Consider the following 27632-nt stretch of genomic DNA (forward strand, 5'->3'; position numbering starts at 1 on the left):
GCCTCATAGGTAAAACACTGACTTACAAAGATTTAGGGCACCAACCCCTGCACTTTTAGGGTACTGACCCAAGGAGCACCAACCCCTGCACCAAGCTTCAACTTGGTGATGTATATTGAAATAATATTTGAATACAATTAAGGTTTCTTTTTGCAAATGAATTCTGCAACTTTTTGATCAAATAACTCTCTGCTAGTTGACAGTCTTTTCTCCTTCATTGAATCTCACACTGTCAATTGTGAAATTTTTGTCTCTGATTCTCCACCTCTGTTACCTTTCTCTCCCTCTCTTACAGAGTCTCTCAACACACTGTGTCACACTTGGATGCTACTTGCTCTACCACACCTTTCCAGTTAGGCTCAACTGCGAGACTATAGTTCTGCCGGTACAATCCTCTCACTGGTATGCTTGCTCACACACACTGCAACTTTCTTAGAACTCTTTCTATGGGTAGTAATCCTTCTCCTTCCCCACTCTCTCCTCTCTTTTCCTTCTTCACAACATCATCATGTTCTGTCTTGAGCTCTCATTTCTTATACAATGATTTCTAGCCAGAATGCAATTCAAACTTTGGAGTGGTTAGGGTTTCCTCTTTCCAACAAGATCTTCAATTTGATCCAATCCATCCTATCTTGGATTGATCACCTATCCTTCAGAGATGCATTTGTACACGGTTTGCACTATCCAATGCATATCTATTGAAAATAACAATCTCGAACAAGATCTCCTACCTTGAAATCCGTCGACATATAAAGAGACTTCAACTGTTTCCTTTTCAAGGATTTCCTGAATCGGATTTCTTTTGTATTGACTCAGGCACCAACTACCCCCTGATCTTCCTCTGTCATTCCTTCTTTTTCGAGCCACAATCGGTCATATACAATCCTATGATTTGTGGCTCCTTCATTAATGGTGATTATCTGTTTCATCGACCCTATCGATGAGGCTTCACCAACCACAACACGTTTGCCATCTCTACTCCACATGGCATCACAATGATCAAGACATGGCCCACCAACACACAATCGGTCTGACAGACACACATCGGTGCATCCCTTTGCTAGTTGAGGTTTCTTCTTCTGTTAACCGGTAGAGCACACTATACCGGTAGAACATCTTCACCTCAGTAGTTTGACTCACAACTTTCACATTCTGCCTCTTCATAATAAACAAGCAGCCAACCTTCAGACCGGTTTGTACTTTACCCGTAGATCTTCATTCTTTATGCTCACCCTTATGTGATTATCCATCATGCTAGTTGACATCAATGACAACTTAGTGCCAAAATGCCAACACTCACTTCATTATTCTTTGGTCTATCAATCAAATTAGGCATCCAAACTCTCTAGGAGTTCTCCCGATTAGGATGTGCTCTTTGGTTGCTCAGGCATGGTTGAGATTCACAAAGGTAAATCCAACCTTACACTATCAAACTTCTAAAAAATGCTTGCAGAGGTTGTAGTAGGTGTTTGTGAGGTTTTCCAAGGCCAATCAACTAGTTTTGAGTTTGGGTTTGATCCATTTCTCCATCGCTCCTTCCTTTCCCTATTTTCTAGGCCTAGAAGCCCTAGAGCTCCAATTAGCCCCACCTAACCAGTTTTTGTGGATTTGTTCACAATTTTCCCAAAGACTCAAATAAAATAATTGGTGATCTGAGTACCCTTTTGGAAGTACTTCAATATTTATGAAATGAGAAATCTCAGTTTGACGGTATAGGTACGAAACCCGAGAATGGCTTGTTTTAAGGGGTTTTAGGCTCTTTTTGGTCTTCTTTCAAGGGTTTGGTGTCTTCCCTGATCTGCCACATCTCAATTGCTCATACCAAATACTTGGCAACTCTAACTCTACTCATCCCTACAAGCATTTTCATAATTTCATTCATTTCCTAACTAGGCTATGACTCAGCTCACCTAGGAAATGATGCTCAATGACCTTTCAATGACCTCCAAATGAAAACACAGACTATGAACACTATACAAAGGTTCCATGGCTCGAGTCCTAATGGTTATTGAGAAGATCTAAATGGACTTCAAGCTGGAACCATGTTTGGGCCTCTCAAACCCTTACTCATGTTGAGAGCTTTCAAAATTAAGAACTCACTTCAAAACTGCAACAAAACTAACCAAAATGATTCCTGAGCACTACAAGCACATGTACAAAACAAAGATCAAAGAACAACAATGCAATCAATCCATGAAGTATGGACTACTGCTCCAATTCTTAGAAAACACAAGGTAAAAACTTGAAAATGGTCTCCAAATTGTATTCAATCAGGTCCAGGCATTCACCAACCTTATTAAATTCATGCTCATGGAATTTATATGCCATTTTTGGTCTAACTAACTATCCATCAGTTTCCTAACCAACCCTTTGCTCAAAGTTGCAAAATGTTGTCAAGCAACTTTGACAACTTTTGCCAAAAAGTGCATTTTGGCATTACATGCTTTGTTTCCTTTTCCAAACCATCTAGGTGACTAAAAAACACTACCTTAACATGTCCCAATGCCAAACAAGGCTTTTGAAGACATTTTACATCAAAATGCATGATTATGCCATTTTAGGCTTACAAGCCAAAATAGAGTAAATGCAAGGTCCTATGGACATCCAACCTACCCAAGCATATCACAGACATATGAGGACCTATGAGAAGAATATTATTCATCATCCAAAACCAAACTAAGGACTAACATACCCAAATGATGAAATTGCACTCAAAACTAGGTGCTTCTGCACCATACTCCCCCAAGAAAATCTTGTTGGGAATTGTATTGTTAGTGTTCACATGGACAAAATTATTAATATGGTTAATAATATAGAATTAAGTACATTAATATTAATTTAATGAGAAACAACTTAATATTAAACTATGATAAATGTTTGTTTGTGAGTTGTTAAAACAACTGACAAATATAGGGGAGTGGTTATAGGAGGTAGAACAACCTTACTATTATATAGGATATGAAAAATCCTATATATGTATATAATTCATATTATCTGGAATAGAAGAATAATGTTATTTGATGCACTCTAAAAGGGGCACAAGGCTCAAAAGACATAGTTCAAACGTTAGCAGATTAGTCACAACCAAAATCAAATAGGAATGAACCTAAAAATCTTAACATGCACATCAAGAGAGATATAAAGCAAACAACAAGAAGCATACATAAATGAAAAAAGGAAAGAAAACCCCCCAAGATGCTCCCCAAAATTCTCAAAGATGCTCCTCCCTTGCTCCTCTCCTATCCAAGTTTCACATGAGTGTAGCTCTTAGCTTTTTGCACTATTCATGGATGCCATATGAAGATTCAAGATGGTTGTGAAAATGAAAACAAATGCTTATGCAAGTGTGTATGATTTACTATGAGAAAGCACCTAATTAGTCTATGTAAATATTAGTATAATAACAATTCAAATGCTTCTAAATGCTCTCTTTAAAATCACTATAAGTTTGATGCACAAAGACTTCTTCTTTTTGATGAAAATGAAGAATGAGAGCTCTATTTATAGGGGAAATAGGGAAATGGATGGTCAAGATTGAGTGGGCCTGACAAGGGCTAGGATTGATGGGTTTATGATCCATATGATGGCTTTCAACCCAATCCCATGATGAAAAATGTCAACATGAGAATGACTTGAGAGGGGAGGGAAGAAGCATTAAATGCTTGAGATGACATGAAGGTTACCCTAGGAGGGTTTGGTTAGGCTTGAGTTAGTGAATAAAGTTTTTATCCAGTGAATAATGCCTTTATCCAATGGATAAATTCTTGTGCAAGAGTTAGTGGGGATAACCATGGTCAAAGAAATGAATGCTGGAAGAGACCCATGAGTTAAATGAGGGTTGAGTTAGAGAAAAAGCCTCTAACCATGTGGGTGAGTTGAGTTTAACCATAAATTGTTATGTAAGAGCCATAAATGGTTATGTAAGACTTTGGGGGTTAGCTTGTTGAGGGATAAAAAGCCTTTAATGCATTTCAAAGACTTTAGAGTCTTTTGAGAAGTGAATTCTCTTTGCTTAGGAATGTGACAATAATTAGGGAGGTGGATTAGGCTAATTTAAAATGGATTAGAAGAATCTAGAAGGGGTTTAGGATGCAAGTGGGTTTGGTGGGTGAGAGAAATAGGATTTTATTTAGAAATAAAATCTATTTATTGTTGCAACTTGCATTTGTAGGAGAATGCAAGTGGGGAGGGGAGTTTAAAGATTTTAAATAAATATTTATTTATTTAATTAAATGAGGAAAGGGGTTAAATTAAACAAATATGCTTTATTCATTTAATTAACTAGTTAGAGTATGGATTAATGAATTAATTTAGATAAATTGAATAATTTATTTAATTACTAGAAGAAGAGGTTTAAGATGAATTAATTAAATATCAATTTAATTAACTGTTGATTGATGGTTAAATAATTAAATAAATATTAAATATTCATTTAATTAAGTGGACAAATTTATGTGTCTACATTTGCCCCTCTTTGAGACGGCGTGGTTTATCGCATAGTTTGAAAGAAAGAAAGATAGATATGAGAAATATGCCTCAGATATGTTAATTTAGTGGGTGGTCTGCCCCCTCGGGAGATGGGCTGATTTTTTTTGAAAAATGGGGCGATCTCTCAAAAAAGAGAAAGAAGTTGGTGGGAGGTAGAATAAAAGAAATTAGAAATAATGGTGAAAGAATAGGAGAGAACAGAGTGACTACGGAGAAATGAGAGGTCTTTCGAAGTTCACAGGGACCACAGAGGTGAGCGGGGTGAAGGAGGGTTAGGGCTGGGGGGGGTATATTTGGAGGGGAAGGGGTAAAACAGTCTCATTTGCACCTATCTCCCTGGCAGTTTCAAGCTCTGATAGTGACCTTTGGCGAAGGAGTGAGAAACAATCATCATGGTCATGCCCATAGCAAATCACCGATTAGAGCGGATCTGTCGATACCAGCGGCCAGAGGCCTATGGACCAGCGGTACACAAATGCTGAATTTTGCTTTTGATGCATTTTTAGCATGTTTTTTCAAGCATCAAAGTTCAAGGAAGACAATAGCACTAAACCTGTGTTTTAGCGGTTTTGTCACCTAAAGTAACGCTATGGTGCTACAATGGCACTTTTGCATAGTCATTTTAGTGCTTTGGTATCATAGTTATAGTGTTTTTGTAGTTAAGCACTTTTGTGTAGTTGTTGTGGCACTTTTGCTATAAAATAGTGCGATGATATAGATTTTGTAGCACTATTGTTGTTGTAGTGTAGTTGTATCATAGTAATAGCACTATTGTCAGCAGAGTGGCGCGATTGTGATAAAATGTCCCAATGTTAGATAAAATATCTCTTGATGCCTATGTTGATTGATTGATTGGTTGTTTTGGTGAATCACAGTAGCCCCATTGAGATTAGGTCAATGTGATAAATGTCTGTTGTAGTCTAGGATTGCCATAATCGATTACCTATTGAGACCTGAAGATACTTGATTAAAAAGTATCTGTTGATAATCTAGGTTGAAACTTCAGAGAGTTTGTAGCAAAACAACTGGTATTTGTTGATATGTGTAGGAGGATCTTCTCGTCTTACAAATGTGGGAGTGATGTCCTGTGACACAACAACTCCATGAGCAGTTGTCTGAGGTAGAGATTGATTGTGCATGTGCAACTGGTTTATATGATATGATGTATCTAGACGTGATTCAGACGAATCGCGGATTACAGACAGTGTTGGTCGAGCGATGACACAACAAGACATTCTCCTTTCATTTGGTGATGGGAGAGATGGTTGTGACACTGGAGGACGTCTAGAGGATACTGCATATCCCGATTAGAGGGGAGCTTGTGACATATGATTGTCAGCTGGGGACGGCAGCCGTACAGAGGATTTTTGCCGAGGATGTCTACATTAAGGATGGCTCTATGGCATGGGAGGATATAGAAACACTCTATGCGACTCTACCCTCAACACTAACAGGTATCATTGGGGATTTTCTTTGCCCTGATCGATGTTCACATGGATTGGCTGTTGGTTGGGGCCGGGTGATAGAGAAGATGGTGACAGAGGGGACCCTCTATGCATGGGGGCCATGTGTGTTGGCGCATCTCTATAGGGATTTACATGAGGCAGTGTATTGAGAGAGTAGATCACTAGGGGTAGGGATCACTTTATTACATATCTGGGCTTGGGAGCACTTGCCAGTCACACGATCGGTTTGTTTGAGGTTTAGGGTGATAGATCAACCCTATGTTTTTATGTATGTAGGTTTGATTTCCCAACTCCATTTGGGGAAGTTGGAGTTTTGGCGGCAGGAATTAGATGACTTAGATACGGTCATATGGAGGCCTTACACTGATTGTGAGGACTGGGAGGATGATGGAGTGGTGTAGGAGTACCTAAGGGTTGAAATGCCCTTAACCAATTTTGGCTTGTGAGACCTTCCAATGCTCATGTAAATACATAAGGACTGGCTCTACTCCATTTGTATGGTTGTTTAATTGCAGTTTTTAAAATTTCTCTTATCGACAAGACCTACTTTTTGAAAGTAGGGTTCTTTGTCAGACATATGTGCCTCAAATTAACTTGACTTGTGTTCAAACTGATCGGAGTAACCTATCTCGATGGAACAACTGTCGGTGTGACTCTTGTCGATGGGTTGATGGAACCTTCTTCCTGTGACCGGTTAATAGGTGAGCAAGTTTGGGACGATTGAATGATTGTCGCTATACCGCTATGGAGAGATGCACGAAGATTATCACCTGCGGCTTGGCGACAAAGCACGTGCAACAAGAAGCAAGTTAAAGACCGTGCAGGTTGAAGGTGGATCAATGACTGGCGCTATACCGCATGATGGAGATGCACGAATGTTATCCATCGCGGCTTGGTGACCAAGTGGTGGAGCCCAAAAAGTTAGCAACTCAAGCAAGTTAACGAGTGAGCAAGTCTGGGATGATCGGATGATTGTCGCTATACCGCTATGGCGAGATGCACAAAGGTTATCCTCCGCGACTTAGTGACCAAGGTGGGGCCCAAAAAGAGAACTTCATTCCAGATGATTAGTGAGGCTATGCTAAGGTGGTAGGATAGGGACCTCAGAGCCAATTAGGGGGTGCCACATGGTGAAGCGCAGAAAGAGATCAAGGAAGATCAGATGGTTAAATTTCAAACTGTTGGTGCAATTGCAAATGGAGACCGTTGGTAACAAGATTTATCTCATCCAATAGGAGGAGTTCCAAATAGAGGATGTATGTATAAAAAGACCCAATGAGAATTTGTAAGGGGCGAATGTTTAATGGTTAATTGTGGAGCTTTGATCGTGAATCATTGATCGTTGTTTGTCGATTGCCTTAGAGAACACTTTTGTTTTTCTGGAATGCAATAGAGAAGTCAATTTTCTGGTTCTCAATTAGAGTTTCATTTTTGTTCATTTCACATATGTTGTTAATGTAATTGTTTCATTTCTCTATTCTGTGAGCTATTGGTTTGAACCTGTGAATAAATTCGGGATCTGTAAATAAAGCTTTCCTTTTTAGTTTTTGTTCCCTATTTGCAATAATCAAATGGCTCTGACTTGAAACTCCACAAGATCTTTGGAGATTGTCAAGCAGAGCCAGAAATGTACAGTAGGTTTTCATTTAAGAGAGACCAGGAAATGGCAATCACCATTTCTGCATACTGAGCCTAGGCAAGCTTGGTGATAGTCCGACTAGGTATCAATAATTTGAAGGAGATAACTTGCAGGGGAAGGAAATTGCTGAGAACTGGGAAAAGATCTAGAAGGCTACAAGCCTGAAAATGAGACATTATATAACCATAAGGAAAAGTTTGCTAAACCAAACAAGATGGGTGGTTTTGCAAAAAGAGAGCGAATGTGTGTGTGTCCTAAACCCATGCAAGGACTTAGTGAACAAGCTTACTTTGTGAGCTTGAGGAAGGTGAGATAAGCAAACAAATGGTAGGGAAGCCCTTAGAAGTCTAGAGGGGTAGACTTGGAACCCGAAAAGTGATAGAAGCAAACCATCAAATAAACCAAATTGATGGCAAACTAGGTTGCCTTCCTATCATGGAGAGGCCTTACCATATGTATATATGACTCATTTTTTGATTGGTCACACATCCTATATTGTGGAGAGACAATTTCCGGGGAGAGTGATGAGATAGTTTGGGCAGAGGCAGAGTATGTCGAGGGGTTCGGGGGAGTATGCACGGGTAGTGTAAGAGAGATGGCAGTGGGGGTCGGTTTTGCCCTATGATCAGGCCTTGGCGGAGTTCTGGACATTATAGGCTAGAGGTTGTAGATGTGGGGGTGATAGAGGAGTATACATAGTATTGCACCGCTCATCCGATTCCACAAATTTCAGATCCTGTAGAGCCCATACCACCGTTTGAGGATGACATAGAACTGCGATGAAGGAGGAGATTAGGCAAGGGTGGTAGAGGTGTTGGAGGAGGAGGATGAGGTGGAGGAACTGGGGGAAGTTTTGGAGGAGGAGGAGGTGGAGCAACTAGGGGAGGTTTTGGAGGAGGAGGAGGAGGTGGAGGTGGTGGGGGAGGTGGATTTGGGGTGGAGGACAATTTGGAGGTGGAGGTGGTGGAGGAGGATAGTTATGGAGGAGAGGCATAGGTGGGGGAGGTTTTGGATGAGGAGGAGGAGGTGGAGGTGGATTTGGGGGTGGAGGTGGAGGTGGTGGAGGAGGATGATTATAGAGGAGAGGCAGAGGTGGGTAGCCGTTACAACTATTACAGGGTCCATTGATATAGGGGGAGAGGGTGGTGATGAGGTGATGGAGATGGGACAGGGAGCCATAGGTGGTGGAGAGGATCCTATGGATATGGGACAAGGAGAAGTTGGTGGGGGAGAGGGAGACCTGTGAGAGTTTATGATATTACAGTTGCAGACTCAACTGATAGCAATCGAGGCACAGTTGGAGGATGGAGATGCAGAGATTGCAACCATGGATGTCTAGTTTTTTGCACGGGAGGCTGAGTTAACTATAGTTGTGTGAGAGATAGATGATCTAGTGGATAGAGTGAGGAAGCTATAGGATAGAGTTCACATTTTGGAGGGAGCACAGGGACAGGGTCCGATTGGGGAGGTGTTGAGGGAGATGTGGCGGGCAGGGGCAGAGATTGACTACTGGCGAGGATTATATAAGCAAGTTATGCTGATTAGTTAGTGAGTGATGAGCTACTCCTAGATGCAACAATAGAGATCAGAGCGGTCATAGAGGGTTCAAAGTAGTGGTGGTGTGATGGGTCTTCCTCAACGAGATGGTGAGGGTGGTGGGGGAGTAGCATCTGGCCAGAGTGCCATTTGAGGTGTTTCTTATGCATTTGTTATATTGTTACTAGACTGATACTTGGATGGCTCTTGGTAGTCAATATTTTTAGACATCATTGTACTCTGATACTTGTATTCTTTTTGATGCAATATATGATGAGATCTCATTTTTTGTAGTGATGATATGATATGGATCCATGTGATGATATGTGCACTTTATGCAAGATGATGATATGAGTTATGCTTAGATACATGCTATGGAGATGTTTTACTTTCTATATGTACATGTTGATGATATAATTTCTATATGTATGATATGGATGATTGGCTAACATGTAGATGCAGGTTAATAGATGGATGATTCTGTTGTAGTGATATTAATGTGATGAAATAATGATGATTTATGCTAAATGATGAGATTTAGATAATGATATATGATATTTGCTCGAAATACTGTGTTAGGAGCCAGGAAGGACAAGTGAGAGCGGGGGGGTGAATTAGTTGTCAATAAATTATAACCCAAAACAACTTATTCCATCTCAAAAACTTAGTGCCGGTAAAACAAACTTAATGCCAATAAAACAGATTAACAGTTATAGTAGTACCAATATAACTTAATGTATGAAACAGAAAGAGAAACAACATCCACAACACGTGATACAAATATTTTGACGTGGAAACCTTGCAAGGGGAAAAATCATGGTGGAAAACCTTACCCACAATCAGATGATACTGCTGCAGATAGTAGGTGAATACAATAATGGGGTTTGCACATGCAGAAAGGCCAACCGCCTAGAGCTCACTGCTCAATCACAAAATTTGAGTCACACTAACTACAATTGGATGGTTAAATCCAATAACAATGTACTGCTTCAATATAGCATCTGCAATGTTGGATTCAGTACTGGTTTAAGCTCTTACCATGAGTGCCAAACACCATCATAACCTTTCCTTCAACCTTCAAATAATATCTATGTGATTCGCACAAGGATCTGCTTATTTTCGCTCTTTAATGATCTTTAATATTCGCACACACTCATAATATGATCTTCAATAAGATCTTACAATTATTTATACAAAACCCTAAGACCTTATCATTAGGTCGACTCCCTAAAGATATTACATTTAAATCAATTACAAATAAGTCTTGATGCAATACAATATGTCGGCTCAATACATTTACACATTATCCAATCAATAAACCATTTCCAAAACGTGTCATGCTGATCTAGAACATGATATCTTCTAGCAGTCCATAACCTAGACCTATCTGCCGGTAAAGGCAAATATGTGAACTCGATTAGACCAATAGGCAAAACACCAAATCCAAACATCCAATCCATGTCTTCGACATAACCAAATGATCTCTAGATGATAACAAGTCATCATCAACTTCCCGAGCTGCCAGTGAAACATATAACTTGTCAGTGAAGCATATACCGGTGACTGTGCATAAGCCAATATCCATGTCGGGACCACAATGTGTCGGTTCAACAATAAACCAATATAACCAGAGTGCCAAATCAACAATGTAGACCTCAACAAAGATAAGTGTTGACATCAATGAAAAAATAAAAGCAACACATGACGAAGTCATCCATAATACCAACATGTTGTACATGTTGAAATGATGAGACGCTGATATGAGTAAATCTATGCATGTTTTTAAGATGAATCTTAATGAATGAAATGTTTATGAAAATTTCATGTATGTTTTTAAATGAACGGACTTGATGCAACTAAATGATAATGAATGCTCTTGATGGTGGATAAACAAATTCATTTAAATGAATAAAATGAATGCACCTAAATGAGTAAATGAATGCACTTAAATGATTTGAATGCACTTAATAAATAAAATGCAACTAAATGAATGACTGAATGAATGTAATTAATGATTTTAAATGAATGCACTTGATGCAACAAAATGATAATGAATTATCTTAATGACTAAATGAATGCAACTTAATGATTGACTGAACGTACGTAATGGAACTAAATGATCATGAATGTTTTTTAATGATTAGATGAATGCAAGGATTGAAAATGCATCTTAAATGATAATAAATGCACTTGATGCAAGTAAATGATATGAAATGTGTAGACACTTAAAAATAATTGTTTTATTTATTTTTTAATTCCTCACATAATTAATTTATTAATTAATTATGCAAATTCTAATTCTCCTCAATATTAATTAATTACAATTAATATTGTCACTATAGTATGTGATTGATTTATTTAATAAATCAACCCCTCTTTTTATTCTTCTAAAAATTAAATCTTCTCAAATCCTCCTCTTAGCTAATTAATTTCAATTAATTAGTTAACCTACACGATTCCTACAAATCATCTTCCTAATCCATCATTAACCTAATAAATTCTTCTAGAAACTCTCTAAACTCACTTAACCTTATTCTTCTAATTTTTAATTCCCTCCACTCATTCTCTCTCCTAGTCAAATCCTCCTACAAATCGTATCCCACCTAACCTTTCCTCTAATCCCCCTCCTAATGAGTTGCTAGTGGCTAATCATCATGATTAGCCAAAAAGTCAACTCCTTGTCCCTTCCATCCAATTACTATCCTTAAATGCTCTTTTTCTAGGTGAATGTCAAAATATCACATTCCTCCAGGCATCTCATCTCCCAAGGAATTTTTGATTCCTTCTTATTCCTCCAATCCCCATGATCATCCCTTTTTGAAGAATTTTAAATTCTTCCTCCCCATTCTTCAAGGAATGGCCCATCCCTTGCTCTTCTCAAGGCACATTGGGAAGTCTTCCCAATGTACCTTGAGGAGTGTGGAGACAAGAAATTCCTTAAAAGGCATATCTCTTGGTCTCCACACCCTCTCTTGGGCCTTGTGTGAGCTCACAAGAAATCCTAGCCCTCCATCTTGGGTCCATCCTAGCCATCCTTTTTCCCTCTCCTCTTCCTATAAATTGAGGACTCCATCCCTTCATTTATCATCTCCAAGTTTAGTAAGCTTATACTGTTAGTTTGAGCCTAGAAAATCACCATTGCATCCTTACCATGCCAAAATCATTCCTCATCCACACTTAGTCATCTCATCCATATCATTCCTCAAGATCCATTTTATCCATTTGTGCACAATATTGGAGAGCCATCCACATCAAGCAAGAAAGGAGCAAATCAACATCAAGTTGGAGGCACATTGGCCGCACTTCAACTTCATCTAAGCTCCATCCGAAGGAGAAGGTAAAAATATTGTGAGGTATATGCATCTTATTCATGTTTTCATGTGATTTGAGTTATGTCTTTTGATTTCATGTGTTTTCATGTTTGATTTGCATGTTTACTATCTAATCCACCTCACCCTCCTTTTCACCATCTTCATTTTGGCATGCCTGCTGGGACCCATGTCCCTAAAAACTAACATTTTTGGAAGTTTTTGTGAGACACAGATTTTGGAACAACGCAAGAGAAAAATTGTTTCGACGTGTTCGCAGGCGCATCAATGCAAGCGCAAATGCATTAGTGCGACCGCTTTAAAACATTCAAAATATTTTCCCGCCCTATTTAAATTTAATTTTTTTTTGCTTTCTGTCTATCTTTTTAACGCCTATGTAAGCACATCAGCGCGAGCGCAGGCGTTTCGACACGAGTGATTTCTAATTAGCACGATCATTTTTACAAAATTCTTGCTCTTAACCCCATTTCAATTTTTAAATTTGAATTTTGAAAATTTTACTTGCTAACTTGTTCGGTCTTTGTTTTTCAGGATTTCAACACAAGTGCATGCATTTTGACGTGAGTGCAGGCATTTTAGTGCGAGCGGTTTAGATTAGCACGACAAACAGGTATAAAACTCATGTGAGCTATGTGTTGATTTTATCTTTTTTTTATTGTTTTTATTTACTGCAACGCGTACGCATGTGTTTTAGTGCTTGCGCAGGAGCTTCAATGTGATTGACTGCACTTCAGCGCGTGTGCTGTATGTGTAGTGCAGTGGGTACTAATTTTTTTTTTTTTAGTTTTGCAATTTTAGTCAACCATCCAAGACCTTAAAAAAACAGAAAAAACTACTAATCCACTTTTTTGCAGGTTGCCTAGGAGACCCAACCAAACATTGTGCTTCTTTTTTTTTAACTAGGCACCTAGATGTTAATTAAAGGGTGAATGAATCATTGGTTTATGTGTTTTGAGAAAAGCGTAAAGGTAGGAGAGTATGCTCTCATCTAGTCAGACGATCAGAAATCCAGACCCTCCAACCTTTTATTGTTTGATTGCATGCTTACCCTTAGCGGGCCTACCCTCCCAGCTTGCTCTTTGAAAAGGTAAGAGGGGAATGACCCAAGTGAGTACACCCGGACCTGGGGTTCCCAACTTGCTATAATAAATAGGCCATTGATTATGAAAGGCTCAATGGTTGGGGCTATATGAGAGTTCACTCTCACATTGGGTGCTTAGTAGGATCCTAGAGATCTTAATCATGCTTGCATGACTGCTAAGTTCTTGGTGCTTCGTTGGGATATAGGCCTCAATTGCGCTTGAACAACTACAAAGGGTAGCTCCTAACGGGAACCCATACTAAACACCTTGTGCATAGTGGCCAAAAACCTTCTAGTCATTGGTGCAGGAGGTCGGACCTCCGAAGCCACCCATATTTTTACGACCCTTAGTAAAGACACGAAGTTTGCCATGAGGAGTTTTCATGGGAATCGATGCTTTGCTGCCCCAGAGAAGTGAGTGTCATGGAGGGGAGCTAGTGGGGTCAAGAATCTAAGTGTCTGCTCTAGGTAAGTGTAGCTGGGAAACCAATTGGGATCCAATGACTATTGTCCTTGCTAGCCTTAAGAGTGTTGTATATGAGAATGTGTGTCTTTGAGTTAAAATGCATTTGATCATTGTGTTTGCTTTGTTTGATACATACTTGCCAAGAGTAGACTAAAAACACATCATTATCCTCAAACACTTTGCAAAAAAAAAAACACTTGTCCAAACACAAACAATTATCCAAGTCATTACCCACACAAAATCTAAAATTGCGTCAAAACTCCGTCTGTCTCATGTTTCATAATCCCAAGTTGTATAAACATCCTAAGAAGTCAATACACCAACCTATCAAGAAGAAGAAGCTCACACAAGCACGACTCCTTAGGCATCAAAAATTTTGGTATACCAACTGTAAACTCTTGCTCAAACATAGGACATTCTTACATCATTACTACAATCATGTCCATGGTCATAGCAATGAGTTTGATGCTAGTGATGAACTAAGAGTCCGTGCTCTCCATCAAGGTTTAGGTTTGTCCTTTAACACCAACTATCGTCAAAATCAGGGTGGTCATGTCCCTTCATACAACTTTCCATCTGAACCAATCATCTATTGAGTCATGTTCATTCCAAGAATAACCTAGTCATCAAGTTTCTTCTAGTTATCCCTATCATACCTCCTCAATCAATCATCCTCAATTTCCTAAGGACTTAGCACATCAAATCAATCTCCCTCCACTATCAAATCAATTCTTAAAATCCAAATCCAATCATCCTTTTTATCCAATTTAACCTCACATTAAGGTTGCATGCCTTGTGAAGTTCCATTTAGACCTCATCATTTATCAATTGGCTTTTGTACTTGAAGAAGAATCCTCTCCAAGTATCTTTTGCCTCAATTGGCTTTGCTTAGGGTCATTAGTCAACCCTTGGTGGAAAAGAGGATTTTTAATCATCATTCCAAGGTCTAAATCCTACCCAACTTGGTCATTACCTTGCTTGTGGTTTCATCCACCACCTAAAATCCTCATCCAAGGACTAAGGTGTAAAATCCTAATCAAGTCCGGGTTCTAATCCAAGAACCTCACCAATTAGCAAAATCCCTTGTCATCAAAGACAAAATCCTAAGATTCCACAAAAATCTTGCTAAGTCCTTCCATCAAAAAATTTCTCCCTCCAAGCTTTTCTAAGGTCATTCATGTATGGTCACAACTCGATCTCAAAAGAAAAAGATGGCTGAACAACAATATGGCATACCAGACATTAGTGTCCTATATGAAGATCCTACACAAGATCCTACACAAAGTGGTCAACCTAGCAACCAAGATCAAATCCAAAATCCTAATATGGTTAGCCAAGATGAACTCTCTCTGGAAGTGCAAACTTTCCTAGCGGACTCTTATAACCAAGAGATGATTGAAAAGTTCATCCAACACAACCCTACTGCACTTCTAAAGACCCTCCTTGAAAATGGAGCTCAACTTCCACCTGAATTCGACAGATCCGCTCTTGGGCAACAACCACAAGGAGACCTCGCTCCCGCACAAAATGTTGCACCTGTTATTCAAACTCAATCAATTGCAGCCCCACCAATCATCCAAACTCAATCAATGCCACTCACATCACCTCCCACCGTGGTCTCCATCCCACCTCCTTCCTCCTTACCATCTATACCACTATAAAATCTGATCTCAGCTATTCTCCAACATACTTCTATACCATCTTCTTCCATTAAACCACATATTTCTATTCCACAATCTTCACTTCTTGTCAACAATGTCGCAAACTTTATTTGGGCCGTACTCAATCCCGTCACAATAGTTTGTGGACTGCAACCAACTATCACTCAAATCCCTATGACATTGGTCATCACATCTCATGTTCCCACCTCCTCATCATATCAGTACATTGGGGTGGTGCACCTTCCTTGACTCATCCAATTCTTGGGGCAAATACAATTCATCATTATCAAAATCCACAACAAGACCTCAGCAAGGAAATTCAAGACATGAAAAATATCATCAAGGACATGAAAGAAGGGACTAATAAGAGGAAACCTTACTCATTTGAAGAATTTTGTCCTTGTCCTTACAACCCATCTATATCAGTTGCACCCTGCCCCCCAGGGTTTGAGATCCCTAAATTCACCAAGTATGAAGGCAAAGGAGACCCCCGCGACCATGTCCAGAAATTTCACCTTATGTTGAGAAGTCTCCTATAGTGACCTATACCTTCGCAGACTCTTTCCCAAGAGTCTCACAAGAGATGCCCTGGCATGGTTCTCATCTCTACCACGAGGCTCCATTGTCTCCTTTCTAAATTTTGAAAAGAAATTTGTAGCTCACTATGCCTACAACATGGCTAATGATGTTTCGATGATGGACCTGTGCAACACAAAGAAAATGCCCGAAGAAACTTTCGCCAACTTCTTGCAAAGGTGGCGACATCTTATCAAGAAATTCCAATGGGACATGCCTGAACAACATCAAATTGAATTATTTCAAAAGAACTTGGTACCCGAACTTTCAAGACCTCTGACGTCTCAATGTATCAAATCCTCCCAAAAATTGACCGATAAGGGCCTCGCCCTTGAACGTGTCTTATTGGAGGAAGGAACCTTGAAACATTACCAAAAATCAACACAAAGTTCTTCCTCTTACCATAATGACAAACCAAATTTATGGTCTAAAAACAAAAACGTAGTCAACGATGGTGTAATTGATGCAAAGCGGGTCCAAACCGTGGCTGCTCCCCCAAAATCCACCACCAATAATCATCAATTCAACAATCAAAAAAATCAAAATCAATCCCAAAGGCCTCACAACAATGTCTCAGTCTAGGGACGACCACCCTAATCAAATAACAGGACTCCAAGAGACTTCACTCGTCTTGCTAAGCCTATTGAAATGATGTTTCAAAAACTTGTACAAGCAGGCGCAGTGGTTTTTCCAATCACTCGCCTATTTGACCCCAATCAACCCAAACCTAGGTGGTACAATGAGAATGAATATTGTGAGTATCAGTGTATCAAGGGACATGATACACGAAAATGCATGAAGCTAAAAATATACATACAAGATCTCATTGATAGGGGTGAGATTCAAGTAGCAAATGCAAAACCTGGTAATAATAATGACAAACTTAAAATGCACCAGGAACCCTTCTTGAAGCATGATAAAGGAAAAGGGTCATCATCTAACACAATAAGTTATGACTACACTAATCACATAATTGGCTTTGACTCTTTAGTAGGTTGCATTGAGCCCGCAGACAACCATGTTAATGTCATAACCATCCAAGGAGTTAATCCTCCCCCTTCCCAAAGAAGACCAAACCCTGCTAGGATAGTCATTCAAGGTGCCATGCCTTCCACCCCCCATCCCCAAAATGACTGCAGTGTAACCTCATTGCGAGGTAAAGTCACTGTCTAAGGCATTCCTCCCCCACCAAACCCCTCGCCCATGTCTTCCACCTGCTGATATGTCCTCCTTGACCAACTTGGGAAGACCCCCGTGCAAATTTCCATTCTAGAACTTCCCAAGACTTCCCTTGTACATAAAGAAATTTTGGAACAATCCCTCCTTGAGTCTCATATCCCTGATAATATCAATGCTATCTAATTCCAAGCTCTCTGTGGAAACCTTGCTGCCCAACAGCACCTTGTATTTACCTCCAAAGATGCTCCTGCAGATGAAGACCACAATAGACCTTTGCACATCGAAGCCCTTATCCAAAAGCACAAGGTCAAACATATTTTGATAGACGGTGGATCTAGACTTAATCTATGTACATACAAGTTAATAAAACAATTGGGACTTTCTGAGGACCTGGTAGACACATCAGGAAGGATCACAATAAAAGCATATGATGATGCGGAAAGAGTTTCGAAGGGCATGATCACCTTACCTCTTGAAGTGGGCCCCACTACAATTGAAACCCCTTGCCAAGTACTAGATCTTGATCTCCCCTATAATATTCTCCTCGGTCGGCCATGGATTCACTCCTTACAGGCTGTATGCTCCACCTATCACCAATGCATCAAATTCCCCTTCAATGGAAGAGAAATCACTATCAAAGGTGATCCACAACCTTTTCAATATTGCAAAATCTTGGAGGGGAAACATCCATATCATTTCCCACTAAATAGACCCTCACCAATGCCTCCATCTCACACATCAAATGTTGCCTCCACCTCTTCCCAACCAGATACACAAATCAAAATCTTGGACAATGGCTATGGAGAATACAAATTGGAAGATGTCTTATTAATAGGCAACCTCCCCTATCTCCTAAGTCATTTGGCAAACCAAAAGAGCTCAAAAAAGACCTGAAACTAGTCATGCAATGCCAAAATACCACCTTCCAGCAATGGGGCCCACTTGATGAGGAGAGCCTCGACGCAGATGTCTCTTCATGGTTGTATCGGGAAGAAGATGACGATCTAGAAAAAAAATCCAAAAATGATGTATCCAAAAGTATCAGCTATAGTCAAAAAAATGGGTTACAAAGGACATGGCTTGGGATCAAAGGAGAAAGGAAGAAAAGCACCCATAAATCCTATCTCCTACAAGTACAACAAAGGCTTGGGGTACACCCCGGTGCCTAAGATTACTATCACTAGTGCCCCTTCTAGTCCTTCTTTGGATATCAAAAGCGCTGACGAAGAGTTCCACAAAATGCCTTATGAATACAAAAATGATATCTTCTTTGACTCTCACATCAATACCATTACCCCCATAAACACTCCCCCTTGACATGAGCTACATCTTGTCCATCCTAAACTCATAGACTGGGGCCAATGAGACAAACCCACTTTAGACATCTGCACTGATGATAATGCTCTCATTACTCTCTTGACGGTGCGAAATTTCAAAGATTGTAACAGAATAGAGGGTATTCAACTACATGAAAAGGGATACTTTGGTAGTCAGGTCAATGCCCTTAGTCGCAAAAAAGATAATCAAAACAAAAAACATGAATCCCTAGGTGAAAACCTCTCTGAGGCACCTTTGGATGAGCAAAAAATAAAAACAAAGGGCGTATCCGAAAGTGAAAACCTAAAAAAGGCACTTGACGATGAGGGACTTGACCTCCCTACCATTGGTTACCTTCCACAGGATAGATCAAATTTGCTGATAGAAGAAACAAACAACATCAACATGGGCACTGAAGTCACTCCGAAAAATTTGCTCATTGCCAAGTCCCTCACAAAAAAAGAGAAACAAGATTTCATCAACTTCCTTATGGAGGTAAAAATCAATTTTGCATGGTCCTATGCCAATATGCTAGGGTTGGATCCTACCTTGGTGGTTCAGAATCTCGTTGTTTGCCCAGATGCAAAACCTGTAAAACAAAAATTGCGCAAAATGCACCCACATATTGCACTTCTGGTCAAGGCAGAACTCCAAAAGATGTTAGATGCAGAATTCATCAAACCAATAGACTACGCTGAATGGGTCTCCAACATTGTACCTGTCGGCAAACCCGTCGGGGGCATCCGCATCTGCACAGATTTCTAAGATCTAAATAGAGCTTGTCCTAAAGATGATTTCCCACTCCCCAATATAGATATGATTGTGGACCTTACAACAGGACATGAGATGCTGTCACTTATGGATGGATTTTCTGGATACAACCAAATTAGGATTGCAGACGAGGATCAGCATAAAACTGCATTCACAACACCATGGGGGACTTTTTGTTACCAAGTCATGCCTTTTGGGCAGCAAAAATGTTGGAGCTACATATCAACATGCGATGACAACAATTTTTCATGACCTCTTGCACAAAATTATGGAGGACTATGTGGATGATCTGCTAAGCAAATCTCAGACAAGACAAGAACACATCTCTATTCTGAAGCAGATCTTTGAAAGATTGGAAAAATATAAACTATGCCTGAATCCCAAGAAGTGTGTTTTTGGGGTCACATCAGGAAAACTATTAGGATTCATTATTTCCCGCAGAGGCATCGAGGTCAGTTCTACAAAGGTAAAAGCTATCATGGAAATGCCTCCACCGAAAACTCTCAGACAGCTGCGCAGTCTCCAGGGGAAACTCCAATTGGTTAAACGTTTTATTTTACAACTAGTAGATAAGTGCCATCCATTTGCACACCTATTGCGCAAAGACACAAAATTCAAATGGGACTACTTATGTCAAAAGGCCTTTGAGAAACTAAAAGAATATCTAGCATCACCTCTAGCGTTGATGCCTCCTACCCCTGGAAAACCCTTTATTTTGTACATATGTGCTACTGCAGTGGCATTGGGGGCATTGCTGGCACAAACGGATGATCAAGGGAGGGAACATGCCATTTACTACATCAGTCGGACACTAGTGGGGTATGAACTCAATTATACCCCCATTGAAAGAGCATGCTTGGCATTAGTGTTTTCTCACACAGAAGCTCCGACACTATATGCTAAAAAACAAAACAAAACTAATTGCTTTGATTGATTGACTTAAATATCTCTTGTCAAAAGCTGCTCTCATTGGCAGAATTGCTAAATGGGTCATGCTCTTAAGCGAGTTTGATATTGAATATGTGGACAGAAAGGCAATCAAGGGGCAAGTCATCGCAGACTAATTGGTGGACGCTCCACTCCCAGGTGACCATCCTATTCTCACAGAATTATCGGATGAGTTCATTATGACAGTTACCACATCCTCCACATGGTGATTGTACTTTGATGGCTCGTGCACCCAAAATGGATCGAGGGCAAGAATATTATTGATCACACCTCGAGGAGATGGCATCCCAAAGTCATACAAGATAGCTTTTGCATGTACCAACAACATCCCAGAATATGAGGCAGTCATCACAGGTTTGCACTTGGCTATCCACTGGAAAATAAGGGAATTACAAGTCTATGGTGATTCCCAACTTGTCATAAAACAAGCCAATGATGAGAACCAGACAAAAGATGATAAACTCCTTCCCTACCATACCATGGTTGAAGATCTTAAGCAATACTTCACGACAATCAAGTTTGATCAAGTCCCACGAACAAACAATAGGGCTGCAGATGCAATGGCCACCATTGGCTCCCTCCTTCAGATGCCAACACACAGTCATAAGTGTGAGTTCTTGGTTGAGCAACTATTTATACCGACATATGACCTACCAGAATCTAAAATGGTGTGTGTACTCATTGATCCTGAGTCCCCTTGGTACCAAGAAACCTTTGCTTTCCTAAAAGACAACACCATTCCCCCACATCTCACCAAAACCCAACAACAAGCATTCATTTGCCGATGTACTCGTTACACCATCCTTGGAGACACCCTATTTAGAAGGCATTTTGATGGTTCCCTCCTAAGGTGTTTAGATAAACAAGAGGCAGAATGAGCATTACACAAATTACACGAGGGCATCTGTGGGGCACACTCAAGTGGGCTCACCTTGGCTAAAAAGCTTCTAAGAACATGATATTATTGGCCTAAAATGGAAGTAGATGCATATAACTATGTGAAGAAATGCATCCCTTGCCAGCAACATGGTGACAAGATTCATGCATCGTCACAAGAATTGCAACCATTCATTATGCCATGGCCCTTCTCACAATGGGGCCTTGATCTCATTGGGAAAATCCACCCTTCATCCTCCAATGGACATAAATTCATTATCACCGCCACCAAGTATTTCACCAAGTGGGTAGAGGCTATCCCTCTTACTTTTACCACTGGTAAGCAGATATCCAAATTCATCCTGAACTACCTGATCTGTCGATATGGCATTCCAAAAGTTATTATTACAGATAATGGCAGACAATTTAAAAACTAGGATGTCAAATAACTCTACCAAAAATTCAACATCCAACATCGCTTCTCCACCCCATATTACCCCCAAGGCAATGGTCAAGCTGAGGCTTCTAATAAAACCCTAATCAAAATCCTCAAAAAGACAGTCAATGAACCTGGCCGTGATTGGCACCTCCAACTCCATCCCGCTTTGTGGGCCTACCGCACCCCTATAGGCGTCACCCCTTATTCTCCGGTCTTTGGCTTTGAAGCCATCCTTCCCCTTGAGATCGAGATGCCCTCTCTAAGGGTATCGCTGCAAAATATCCTACCAGATGAAGAATACAGATTTGTCCGCTTACAAGAGCTAGAATTGTCAGATGAAAGGTGCCTCAAGGCCTTGAATCATCTCTGGGTATATCAAAACCATTTGGGCACCCGAGAATTCTAAATTGGTGATCTGGGCCTCATAGAGAATCGGAAAAACCTATAAGAAAGAGAAAAGAAAGGCAAGTTTGAGCCTAATTGGTTTGGACCATATGTAATCACAACAAAATATGGATCAAGAGCTTATCAGTTGGCTACTCCTGAAGGTGATCCTTTGGATGATCCAATAAATATCATGCACCTCAAAAGATTTTAGGAAGAAAGTCTTAAAGTCCTCAAAAAGTCTTAAAAAATAAAAAAATCAAGAAAAATACAAAAAAATCAAAAAAAGAAAAGAAGAAACAATTTGTCCATCAGTGAAAACCACTTTGTGGCGCTCTGGACAAGTACCTTGGTGAAAACCTCCATGCAGGTGCCAAGGTAAATAACCGGATCCATTATCTATCAGGGCGATACTGCAAACACCCTCCATCCAGTCCACCCATTCGCAACATTCCTTCCCTTCCGCCTCCCAATAAAACATGCGTATGATGATGAGTCTTTGCCTGAGTCATGAATAAGGAATGTCCCATCAAACTGAGCTTTTGTGCCTCTGTGTGAGCTCCATGAATTCTTGGGAATAGTCCACAAGTTAATCTTCAAAACCATATGATCACTTGCCCTATTCAAAAGTCCACTTTGCCCTAGGGATGAATCCTTCCCTCACTTGGAAACCTAATCCTACTCTTGGCAAGAGGTATCAGTTGGTCATGAGTGAGTGACTTGTTTGATTTATTGGATTTTTCATTTAGACTTGCATCTTTTTGTTGGCATTATGTGAACCGACATGAAGACATAATGACATTGTATGTTGTCATTGATGTCAATATGTGTTATGAAGTGAACCAGCATATGTGATATGTGAGAAGAGGGAACTGGCATATGTATGAACCGGTTTATATGCCAAAGTGAAGTAGTATATTTGTTCAAGGTGAACCGGCATGTCAAGGTGAACCGACATGTAGTTATGGGAACCGACACATGGAAGCATTGTATGACTACCGGTTGGTAGGTAGTGTTTATGGTGAAAATGGATAACAATAATAATGATATTGAAAGGCTAAATGAATTCAACCACAAAACCCTAGCCTAACAACAACAAAGATCCACCACAACATATGAAGATTACCTAAGACAATGCAAATCAAATGAAATCACAAAGATTATACCATTACATGTCCAATAGGGTTTGGATCTCCATTGATCTTGTTTGATGTATTTGCTCTCAGATTTTATGTGCACAAGAGCTCAACAAAGAACGAAATGTGGTTGCAAGTAGGATCACATATGCCAAGTAGTCAATTGATCAAGTAATTAGAATGATTGATTAGAATGATTGATTAGGGTTGATAATGAAGGAAGCATCTCCTTATATAGAAGACACTATATGAAATGGAGGGATAAGATTGAGAGGTGTAAAAGGAGGTTGGCTATGATTAGAGGGTAGGTAAAAGAAATAATAAAATAATGAAAGGGGTAGGTAGTGTATTAATTAAGAGATGAATGACATGTGTCATGGGTAGAAAAGGTTAATGAATTAATTAAATAAATAAAGATTTATTTAATTAATAGGAGTGGGATCAATTAAATAAATAAAATATTTATTTAATTTAGGAAAAGGACAATTTAAATAAATAAATGTATTTATTTAAATGAGAAATAAGGCTAGAAGAGGATAAATGAATTAATTAAATAAATAAAGATTTATTTAATTAATAGATGAATTAGGCTTAGATAATTAAATAAATAAAATATTTATTTAATTAGACATGACAATTTTAGGTGTCTACATTTTGCCCCTCTTTGAGACAATGCGGCTTGTCACGTTGTTTCAAAGAAGATAAGATAAACTGATACAAAGTTGCCCCAGGATGGGAATGATATGCCCCCTCGAGAGATTCGATGAAAATGTTTGCAAAGATCGCAGACAATCTCTCGATAAGAAAGAAAGGCTAGAATGGACTGACCGGATAAAGTGACAAAGTCACGGGATAATGAAGACTGACTCGGGAAATGAGGGCTAGGGGTAGGGTAGTCTATAAGATAGACCACGGGGGAAATACATCCTCATTGTCATCTACACATTCATGAGAGTAGAGTGTAGAGTGAAAATAGAGCAGCAACAGTTAGCAACGATGGCCTTCATTCATAGATTCGACCACGTTCGCCGATTTCAGAGGCCAGCAGAGGCAGGAGAGCCAGTAAGTACCGCCAAACCTCCTTGTACTTTGATGCATTTATTATTGTCATTAATGCATACTAGGTAATGTAATAAATGTGCGTTTATGTCAGGAAAGCGCGTTTGTGTCCAAAAATGTGAATTTTTTTGTCTTCTAGGTTTAATCGACAGTTCTGTGATGAACATACGCTGTCGATTGGATAAGCTACTAAGAGGATACACTCAAGTAGGTCCTCTAGGGAAGACTAGGATGGCAAATAGGGCTAGGATTGATAATTCTGTGATAGAACATACGTTGCCAATTAGGAAACTACTCAAGAGGATTCACTCAAGCAGAGGCCCTAGGATAGGATAGATCAAGGCACTTTGTGATGAACAGTGAGTACCAAGATATAGTACTTTGTGATGAACAGGGAGTACTAAAATATGAGCAGCACTTTGTGATGAACAGTGAGTACAAATGTGAGCAGTACTTTGTGATGAACAGTGAGTGTCACTAGGACTGAGATGATTGATTTGTGTGACTGCAGGAGTATCTACCTATGTTGGAGTCACGGGAGAGATTCCCATTGACTCAGAGGTTGCAACCTGAGTTGACATTCGAGGACAGAGCTGCCATTGAGGGTATGGGCTTGCGATATATTATGTATGTGCCTGAGTTTTAGGCAAACATGGGATTCCTGACTGCACTTGCTGAGAGATGGCACTCTGAGACATGCACATTTCATTTGCCGATGGGTGAGATGATAGTCACCTTGGAGGATGTATATAGGATATTGAGGATACTAATCGATGGGGAGTTAGTTCCTTACGATCGAGATAGAGACAAGGATGCACTGAGATGAGTGTTCTAGGATTCGGGACTGGAGATGAGGGTGGGACACGTGGCATGGGATACCATGACATGGACAGGATTAGCACTACCAATAGTGTTGGCAGGAGTTATCAGTGGGTTCCTCTATCTGGATAGGGCGACACGAGGGGTGGCTGCAGAGGACATAGGGGCCAGGAGAGATGATCTTGGGGCGGGTCATTCTAGGGCTCAGACTCCGTCGAGGCTAGCCAGCTCCGAGGGAGGGAGTTCATCGTAGCCGTAGAGGGCTCCCTATGTATCAGTATTGTACCATTTTTGTATGATGATGTAGACACCTCCGGGTGATTGTAGCCATATGATTTTGACATCATTGTATCATGACACTTTATATATATATATATATATATATATATATATATATGAGATGATTCATCTTTGCGGAAGCTATATGCATGCATACCTATGTGATGAGATGTTCTTATGTGATGCTTATGATATGGATGCAAATATGTATATGATGAAATACAATATTTTTTTCTTTTATGTTTTAATATGTTATGCTAATGCAAATGTGAATGTATGAAATGCGGATGGATATGACAATGCAAATAACTATTTACATGATGAGAATATAAAATGTTCTAACATGTGTTGTGTGCAGGATGTGATGCAATTGTGATATCTATATGTATGTATGAAATGCTTATATGTGGTAATGCAGGTGCAACTACATGAAATGCAAATGTTTTTGGTGTGTCATTATACTCAGTCATGTGATAGCAAGCTACGCGGACTCGAGAAGGATGATGGAAGTCAATCAAGAAAGGGGGATGGGAGATAGAAGATATGAAAGTGAAAGAGCTTCTTGTGCGTTATCATCATTGAGCTTTATTATGGCAAAATCGGTTATGACAATTGAGGCATATGCTCGACCCAGAAAGTCATTGTACCTATTTGCATGGAGATAAGACAATCACAAACAAGGAATGCCCCAGTTCATACTGGACTCACAATGTCCTCATATCCTTGGACAAGTCATAGCATTACTAAGAGACAATCCACAGACAACAAATACAAATAGGTGACGATACCCCATCCTCACCTTTCTAGTCAAAGACATCCTAGAGATAAAATCTCTAGTCAAAGACATCTTGGAAAAGCTAAAAGATATGTCACCAAAAGATAAAATCAAAAGAAAACCAAGACTCGACACCAACATCCACTGTAGTCCTCAAATTTAGTGTCTCTTGTCACTTGTATAAGTCTTATTTGATTATGGTCACAATGTTTACTTTCACAGAAAGGATAGATAGCACTAAACCATATGTTGTCTGAGTCTGTTGAAAGATTTGATTTGTTGAAGCCCATTGTTGCTATTGTGTCTCATCTGAAACTGACTGAATCCATGAAACTGATACTTTATTGCAGAGAAGATGGAACTTTATTACGGATTGGTGATTTATTGCGGATTGTGCGCAGATAGATTGAAGGAAGCTGGAAGAAACTGTACTCCTCGAAACATGTGATGTTCTCAGTTCCACACCCATCACTAGACGTAGGATTTGCCTTAGCCACAGATAGGAGCTGATTTATTATGGATGGAAAGGGAGTGAAAAGGGAGGTTTATTATGAATGGCGAACCAATTTTAGGTAGATCAATAACAAGCCATGATGGGAATGGGTAAGTTTATTATGAATGGATAGCTTGTGAGTGTGTGAAAAGTGAAAGGATGAAAGTGAATCTTGAAGGAGGGAGGAGCAATGTCTCTACGCATGGTGTTGGTGACCCAGTTTTCACCATGGTACTTGCCCAGGGCACCACCGAAGTGGTTTTCACCGTTGGACGAAATTATTTCTCTTTACTTTTTTGATTTTTATTTGTTTTTTGTGTCACAAGGCACCTGTTTGCCAGGTTTTCACCAAGTAACGATTTTTTTTGTTTTATAATTTTTTTTGTATTTTTGAAATTTTTGATTTTTTTGTATTTTTTGAATTAGGATACTCTGAAGAGCTATGTGTAAAACCTCCGAAGGTGCATGTTGTTGATAGGATCCTCCAAAGGTTCACCTTCTGTAGTTGAGAGCTGATATGCCCCAGATCCATATGCTGCTGTAATGATGTAAGGACCAAGCCAATTTGGTTCGAACTTTCCCTTCTTCTCTCTGTCTTGCTGATTTTTAGGATTTTCTCTGAGAACCAAGTCACCTACCTCAAATGTGCGAGGCTTGACTTTATGATTGTAACTACATTGTTCCTTGGTTGAATGATGTGTAGCTCGAGTGACTGTGTTCCTTGATAAAGGAACTGAGATAGAATTACTAGCGTGTGGACTACACAAGCTCGTATGCATGTCACCTAAAGAAGTTTGGGCATCCCTGATAACAAAGTCCCTCAAGGAAGCTCCATTAAAGGTCCATGATGTATCACCAGAAGGGAAAGGATGTGCAGAACAAGTGAATGAGTGATGAAGGCTTATGATTGTGAAA

Source organism: Cryptomeria japonica, chromosome 7 (assembly GCF_030272615.1).
Source record: "Cryptomeria japonica chromosome 7, Sugi_1.0, whole genome shotgun sequence".
Taxonomy (NCBI): Eukaryota; Viridiplantae; Streptophyta; class Pinopsida; order Cupressales; family Cupressaceae; genus Cryptomeria; species Cryptomeria japonica.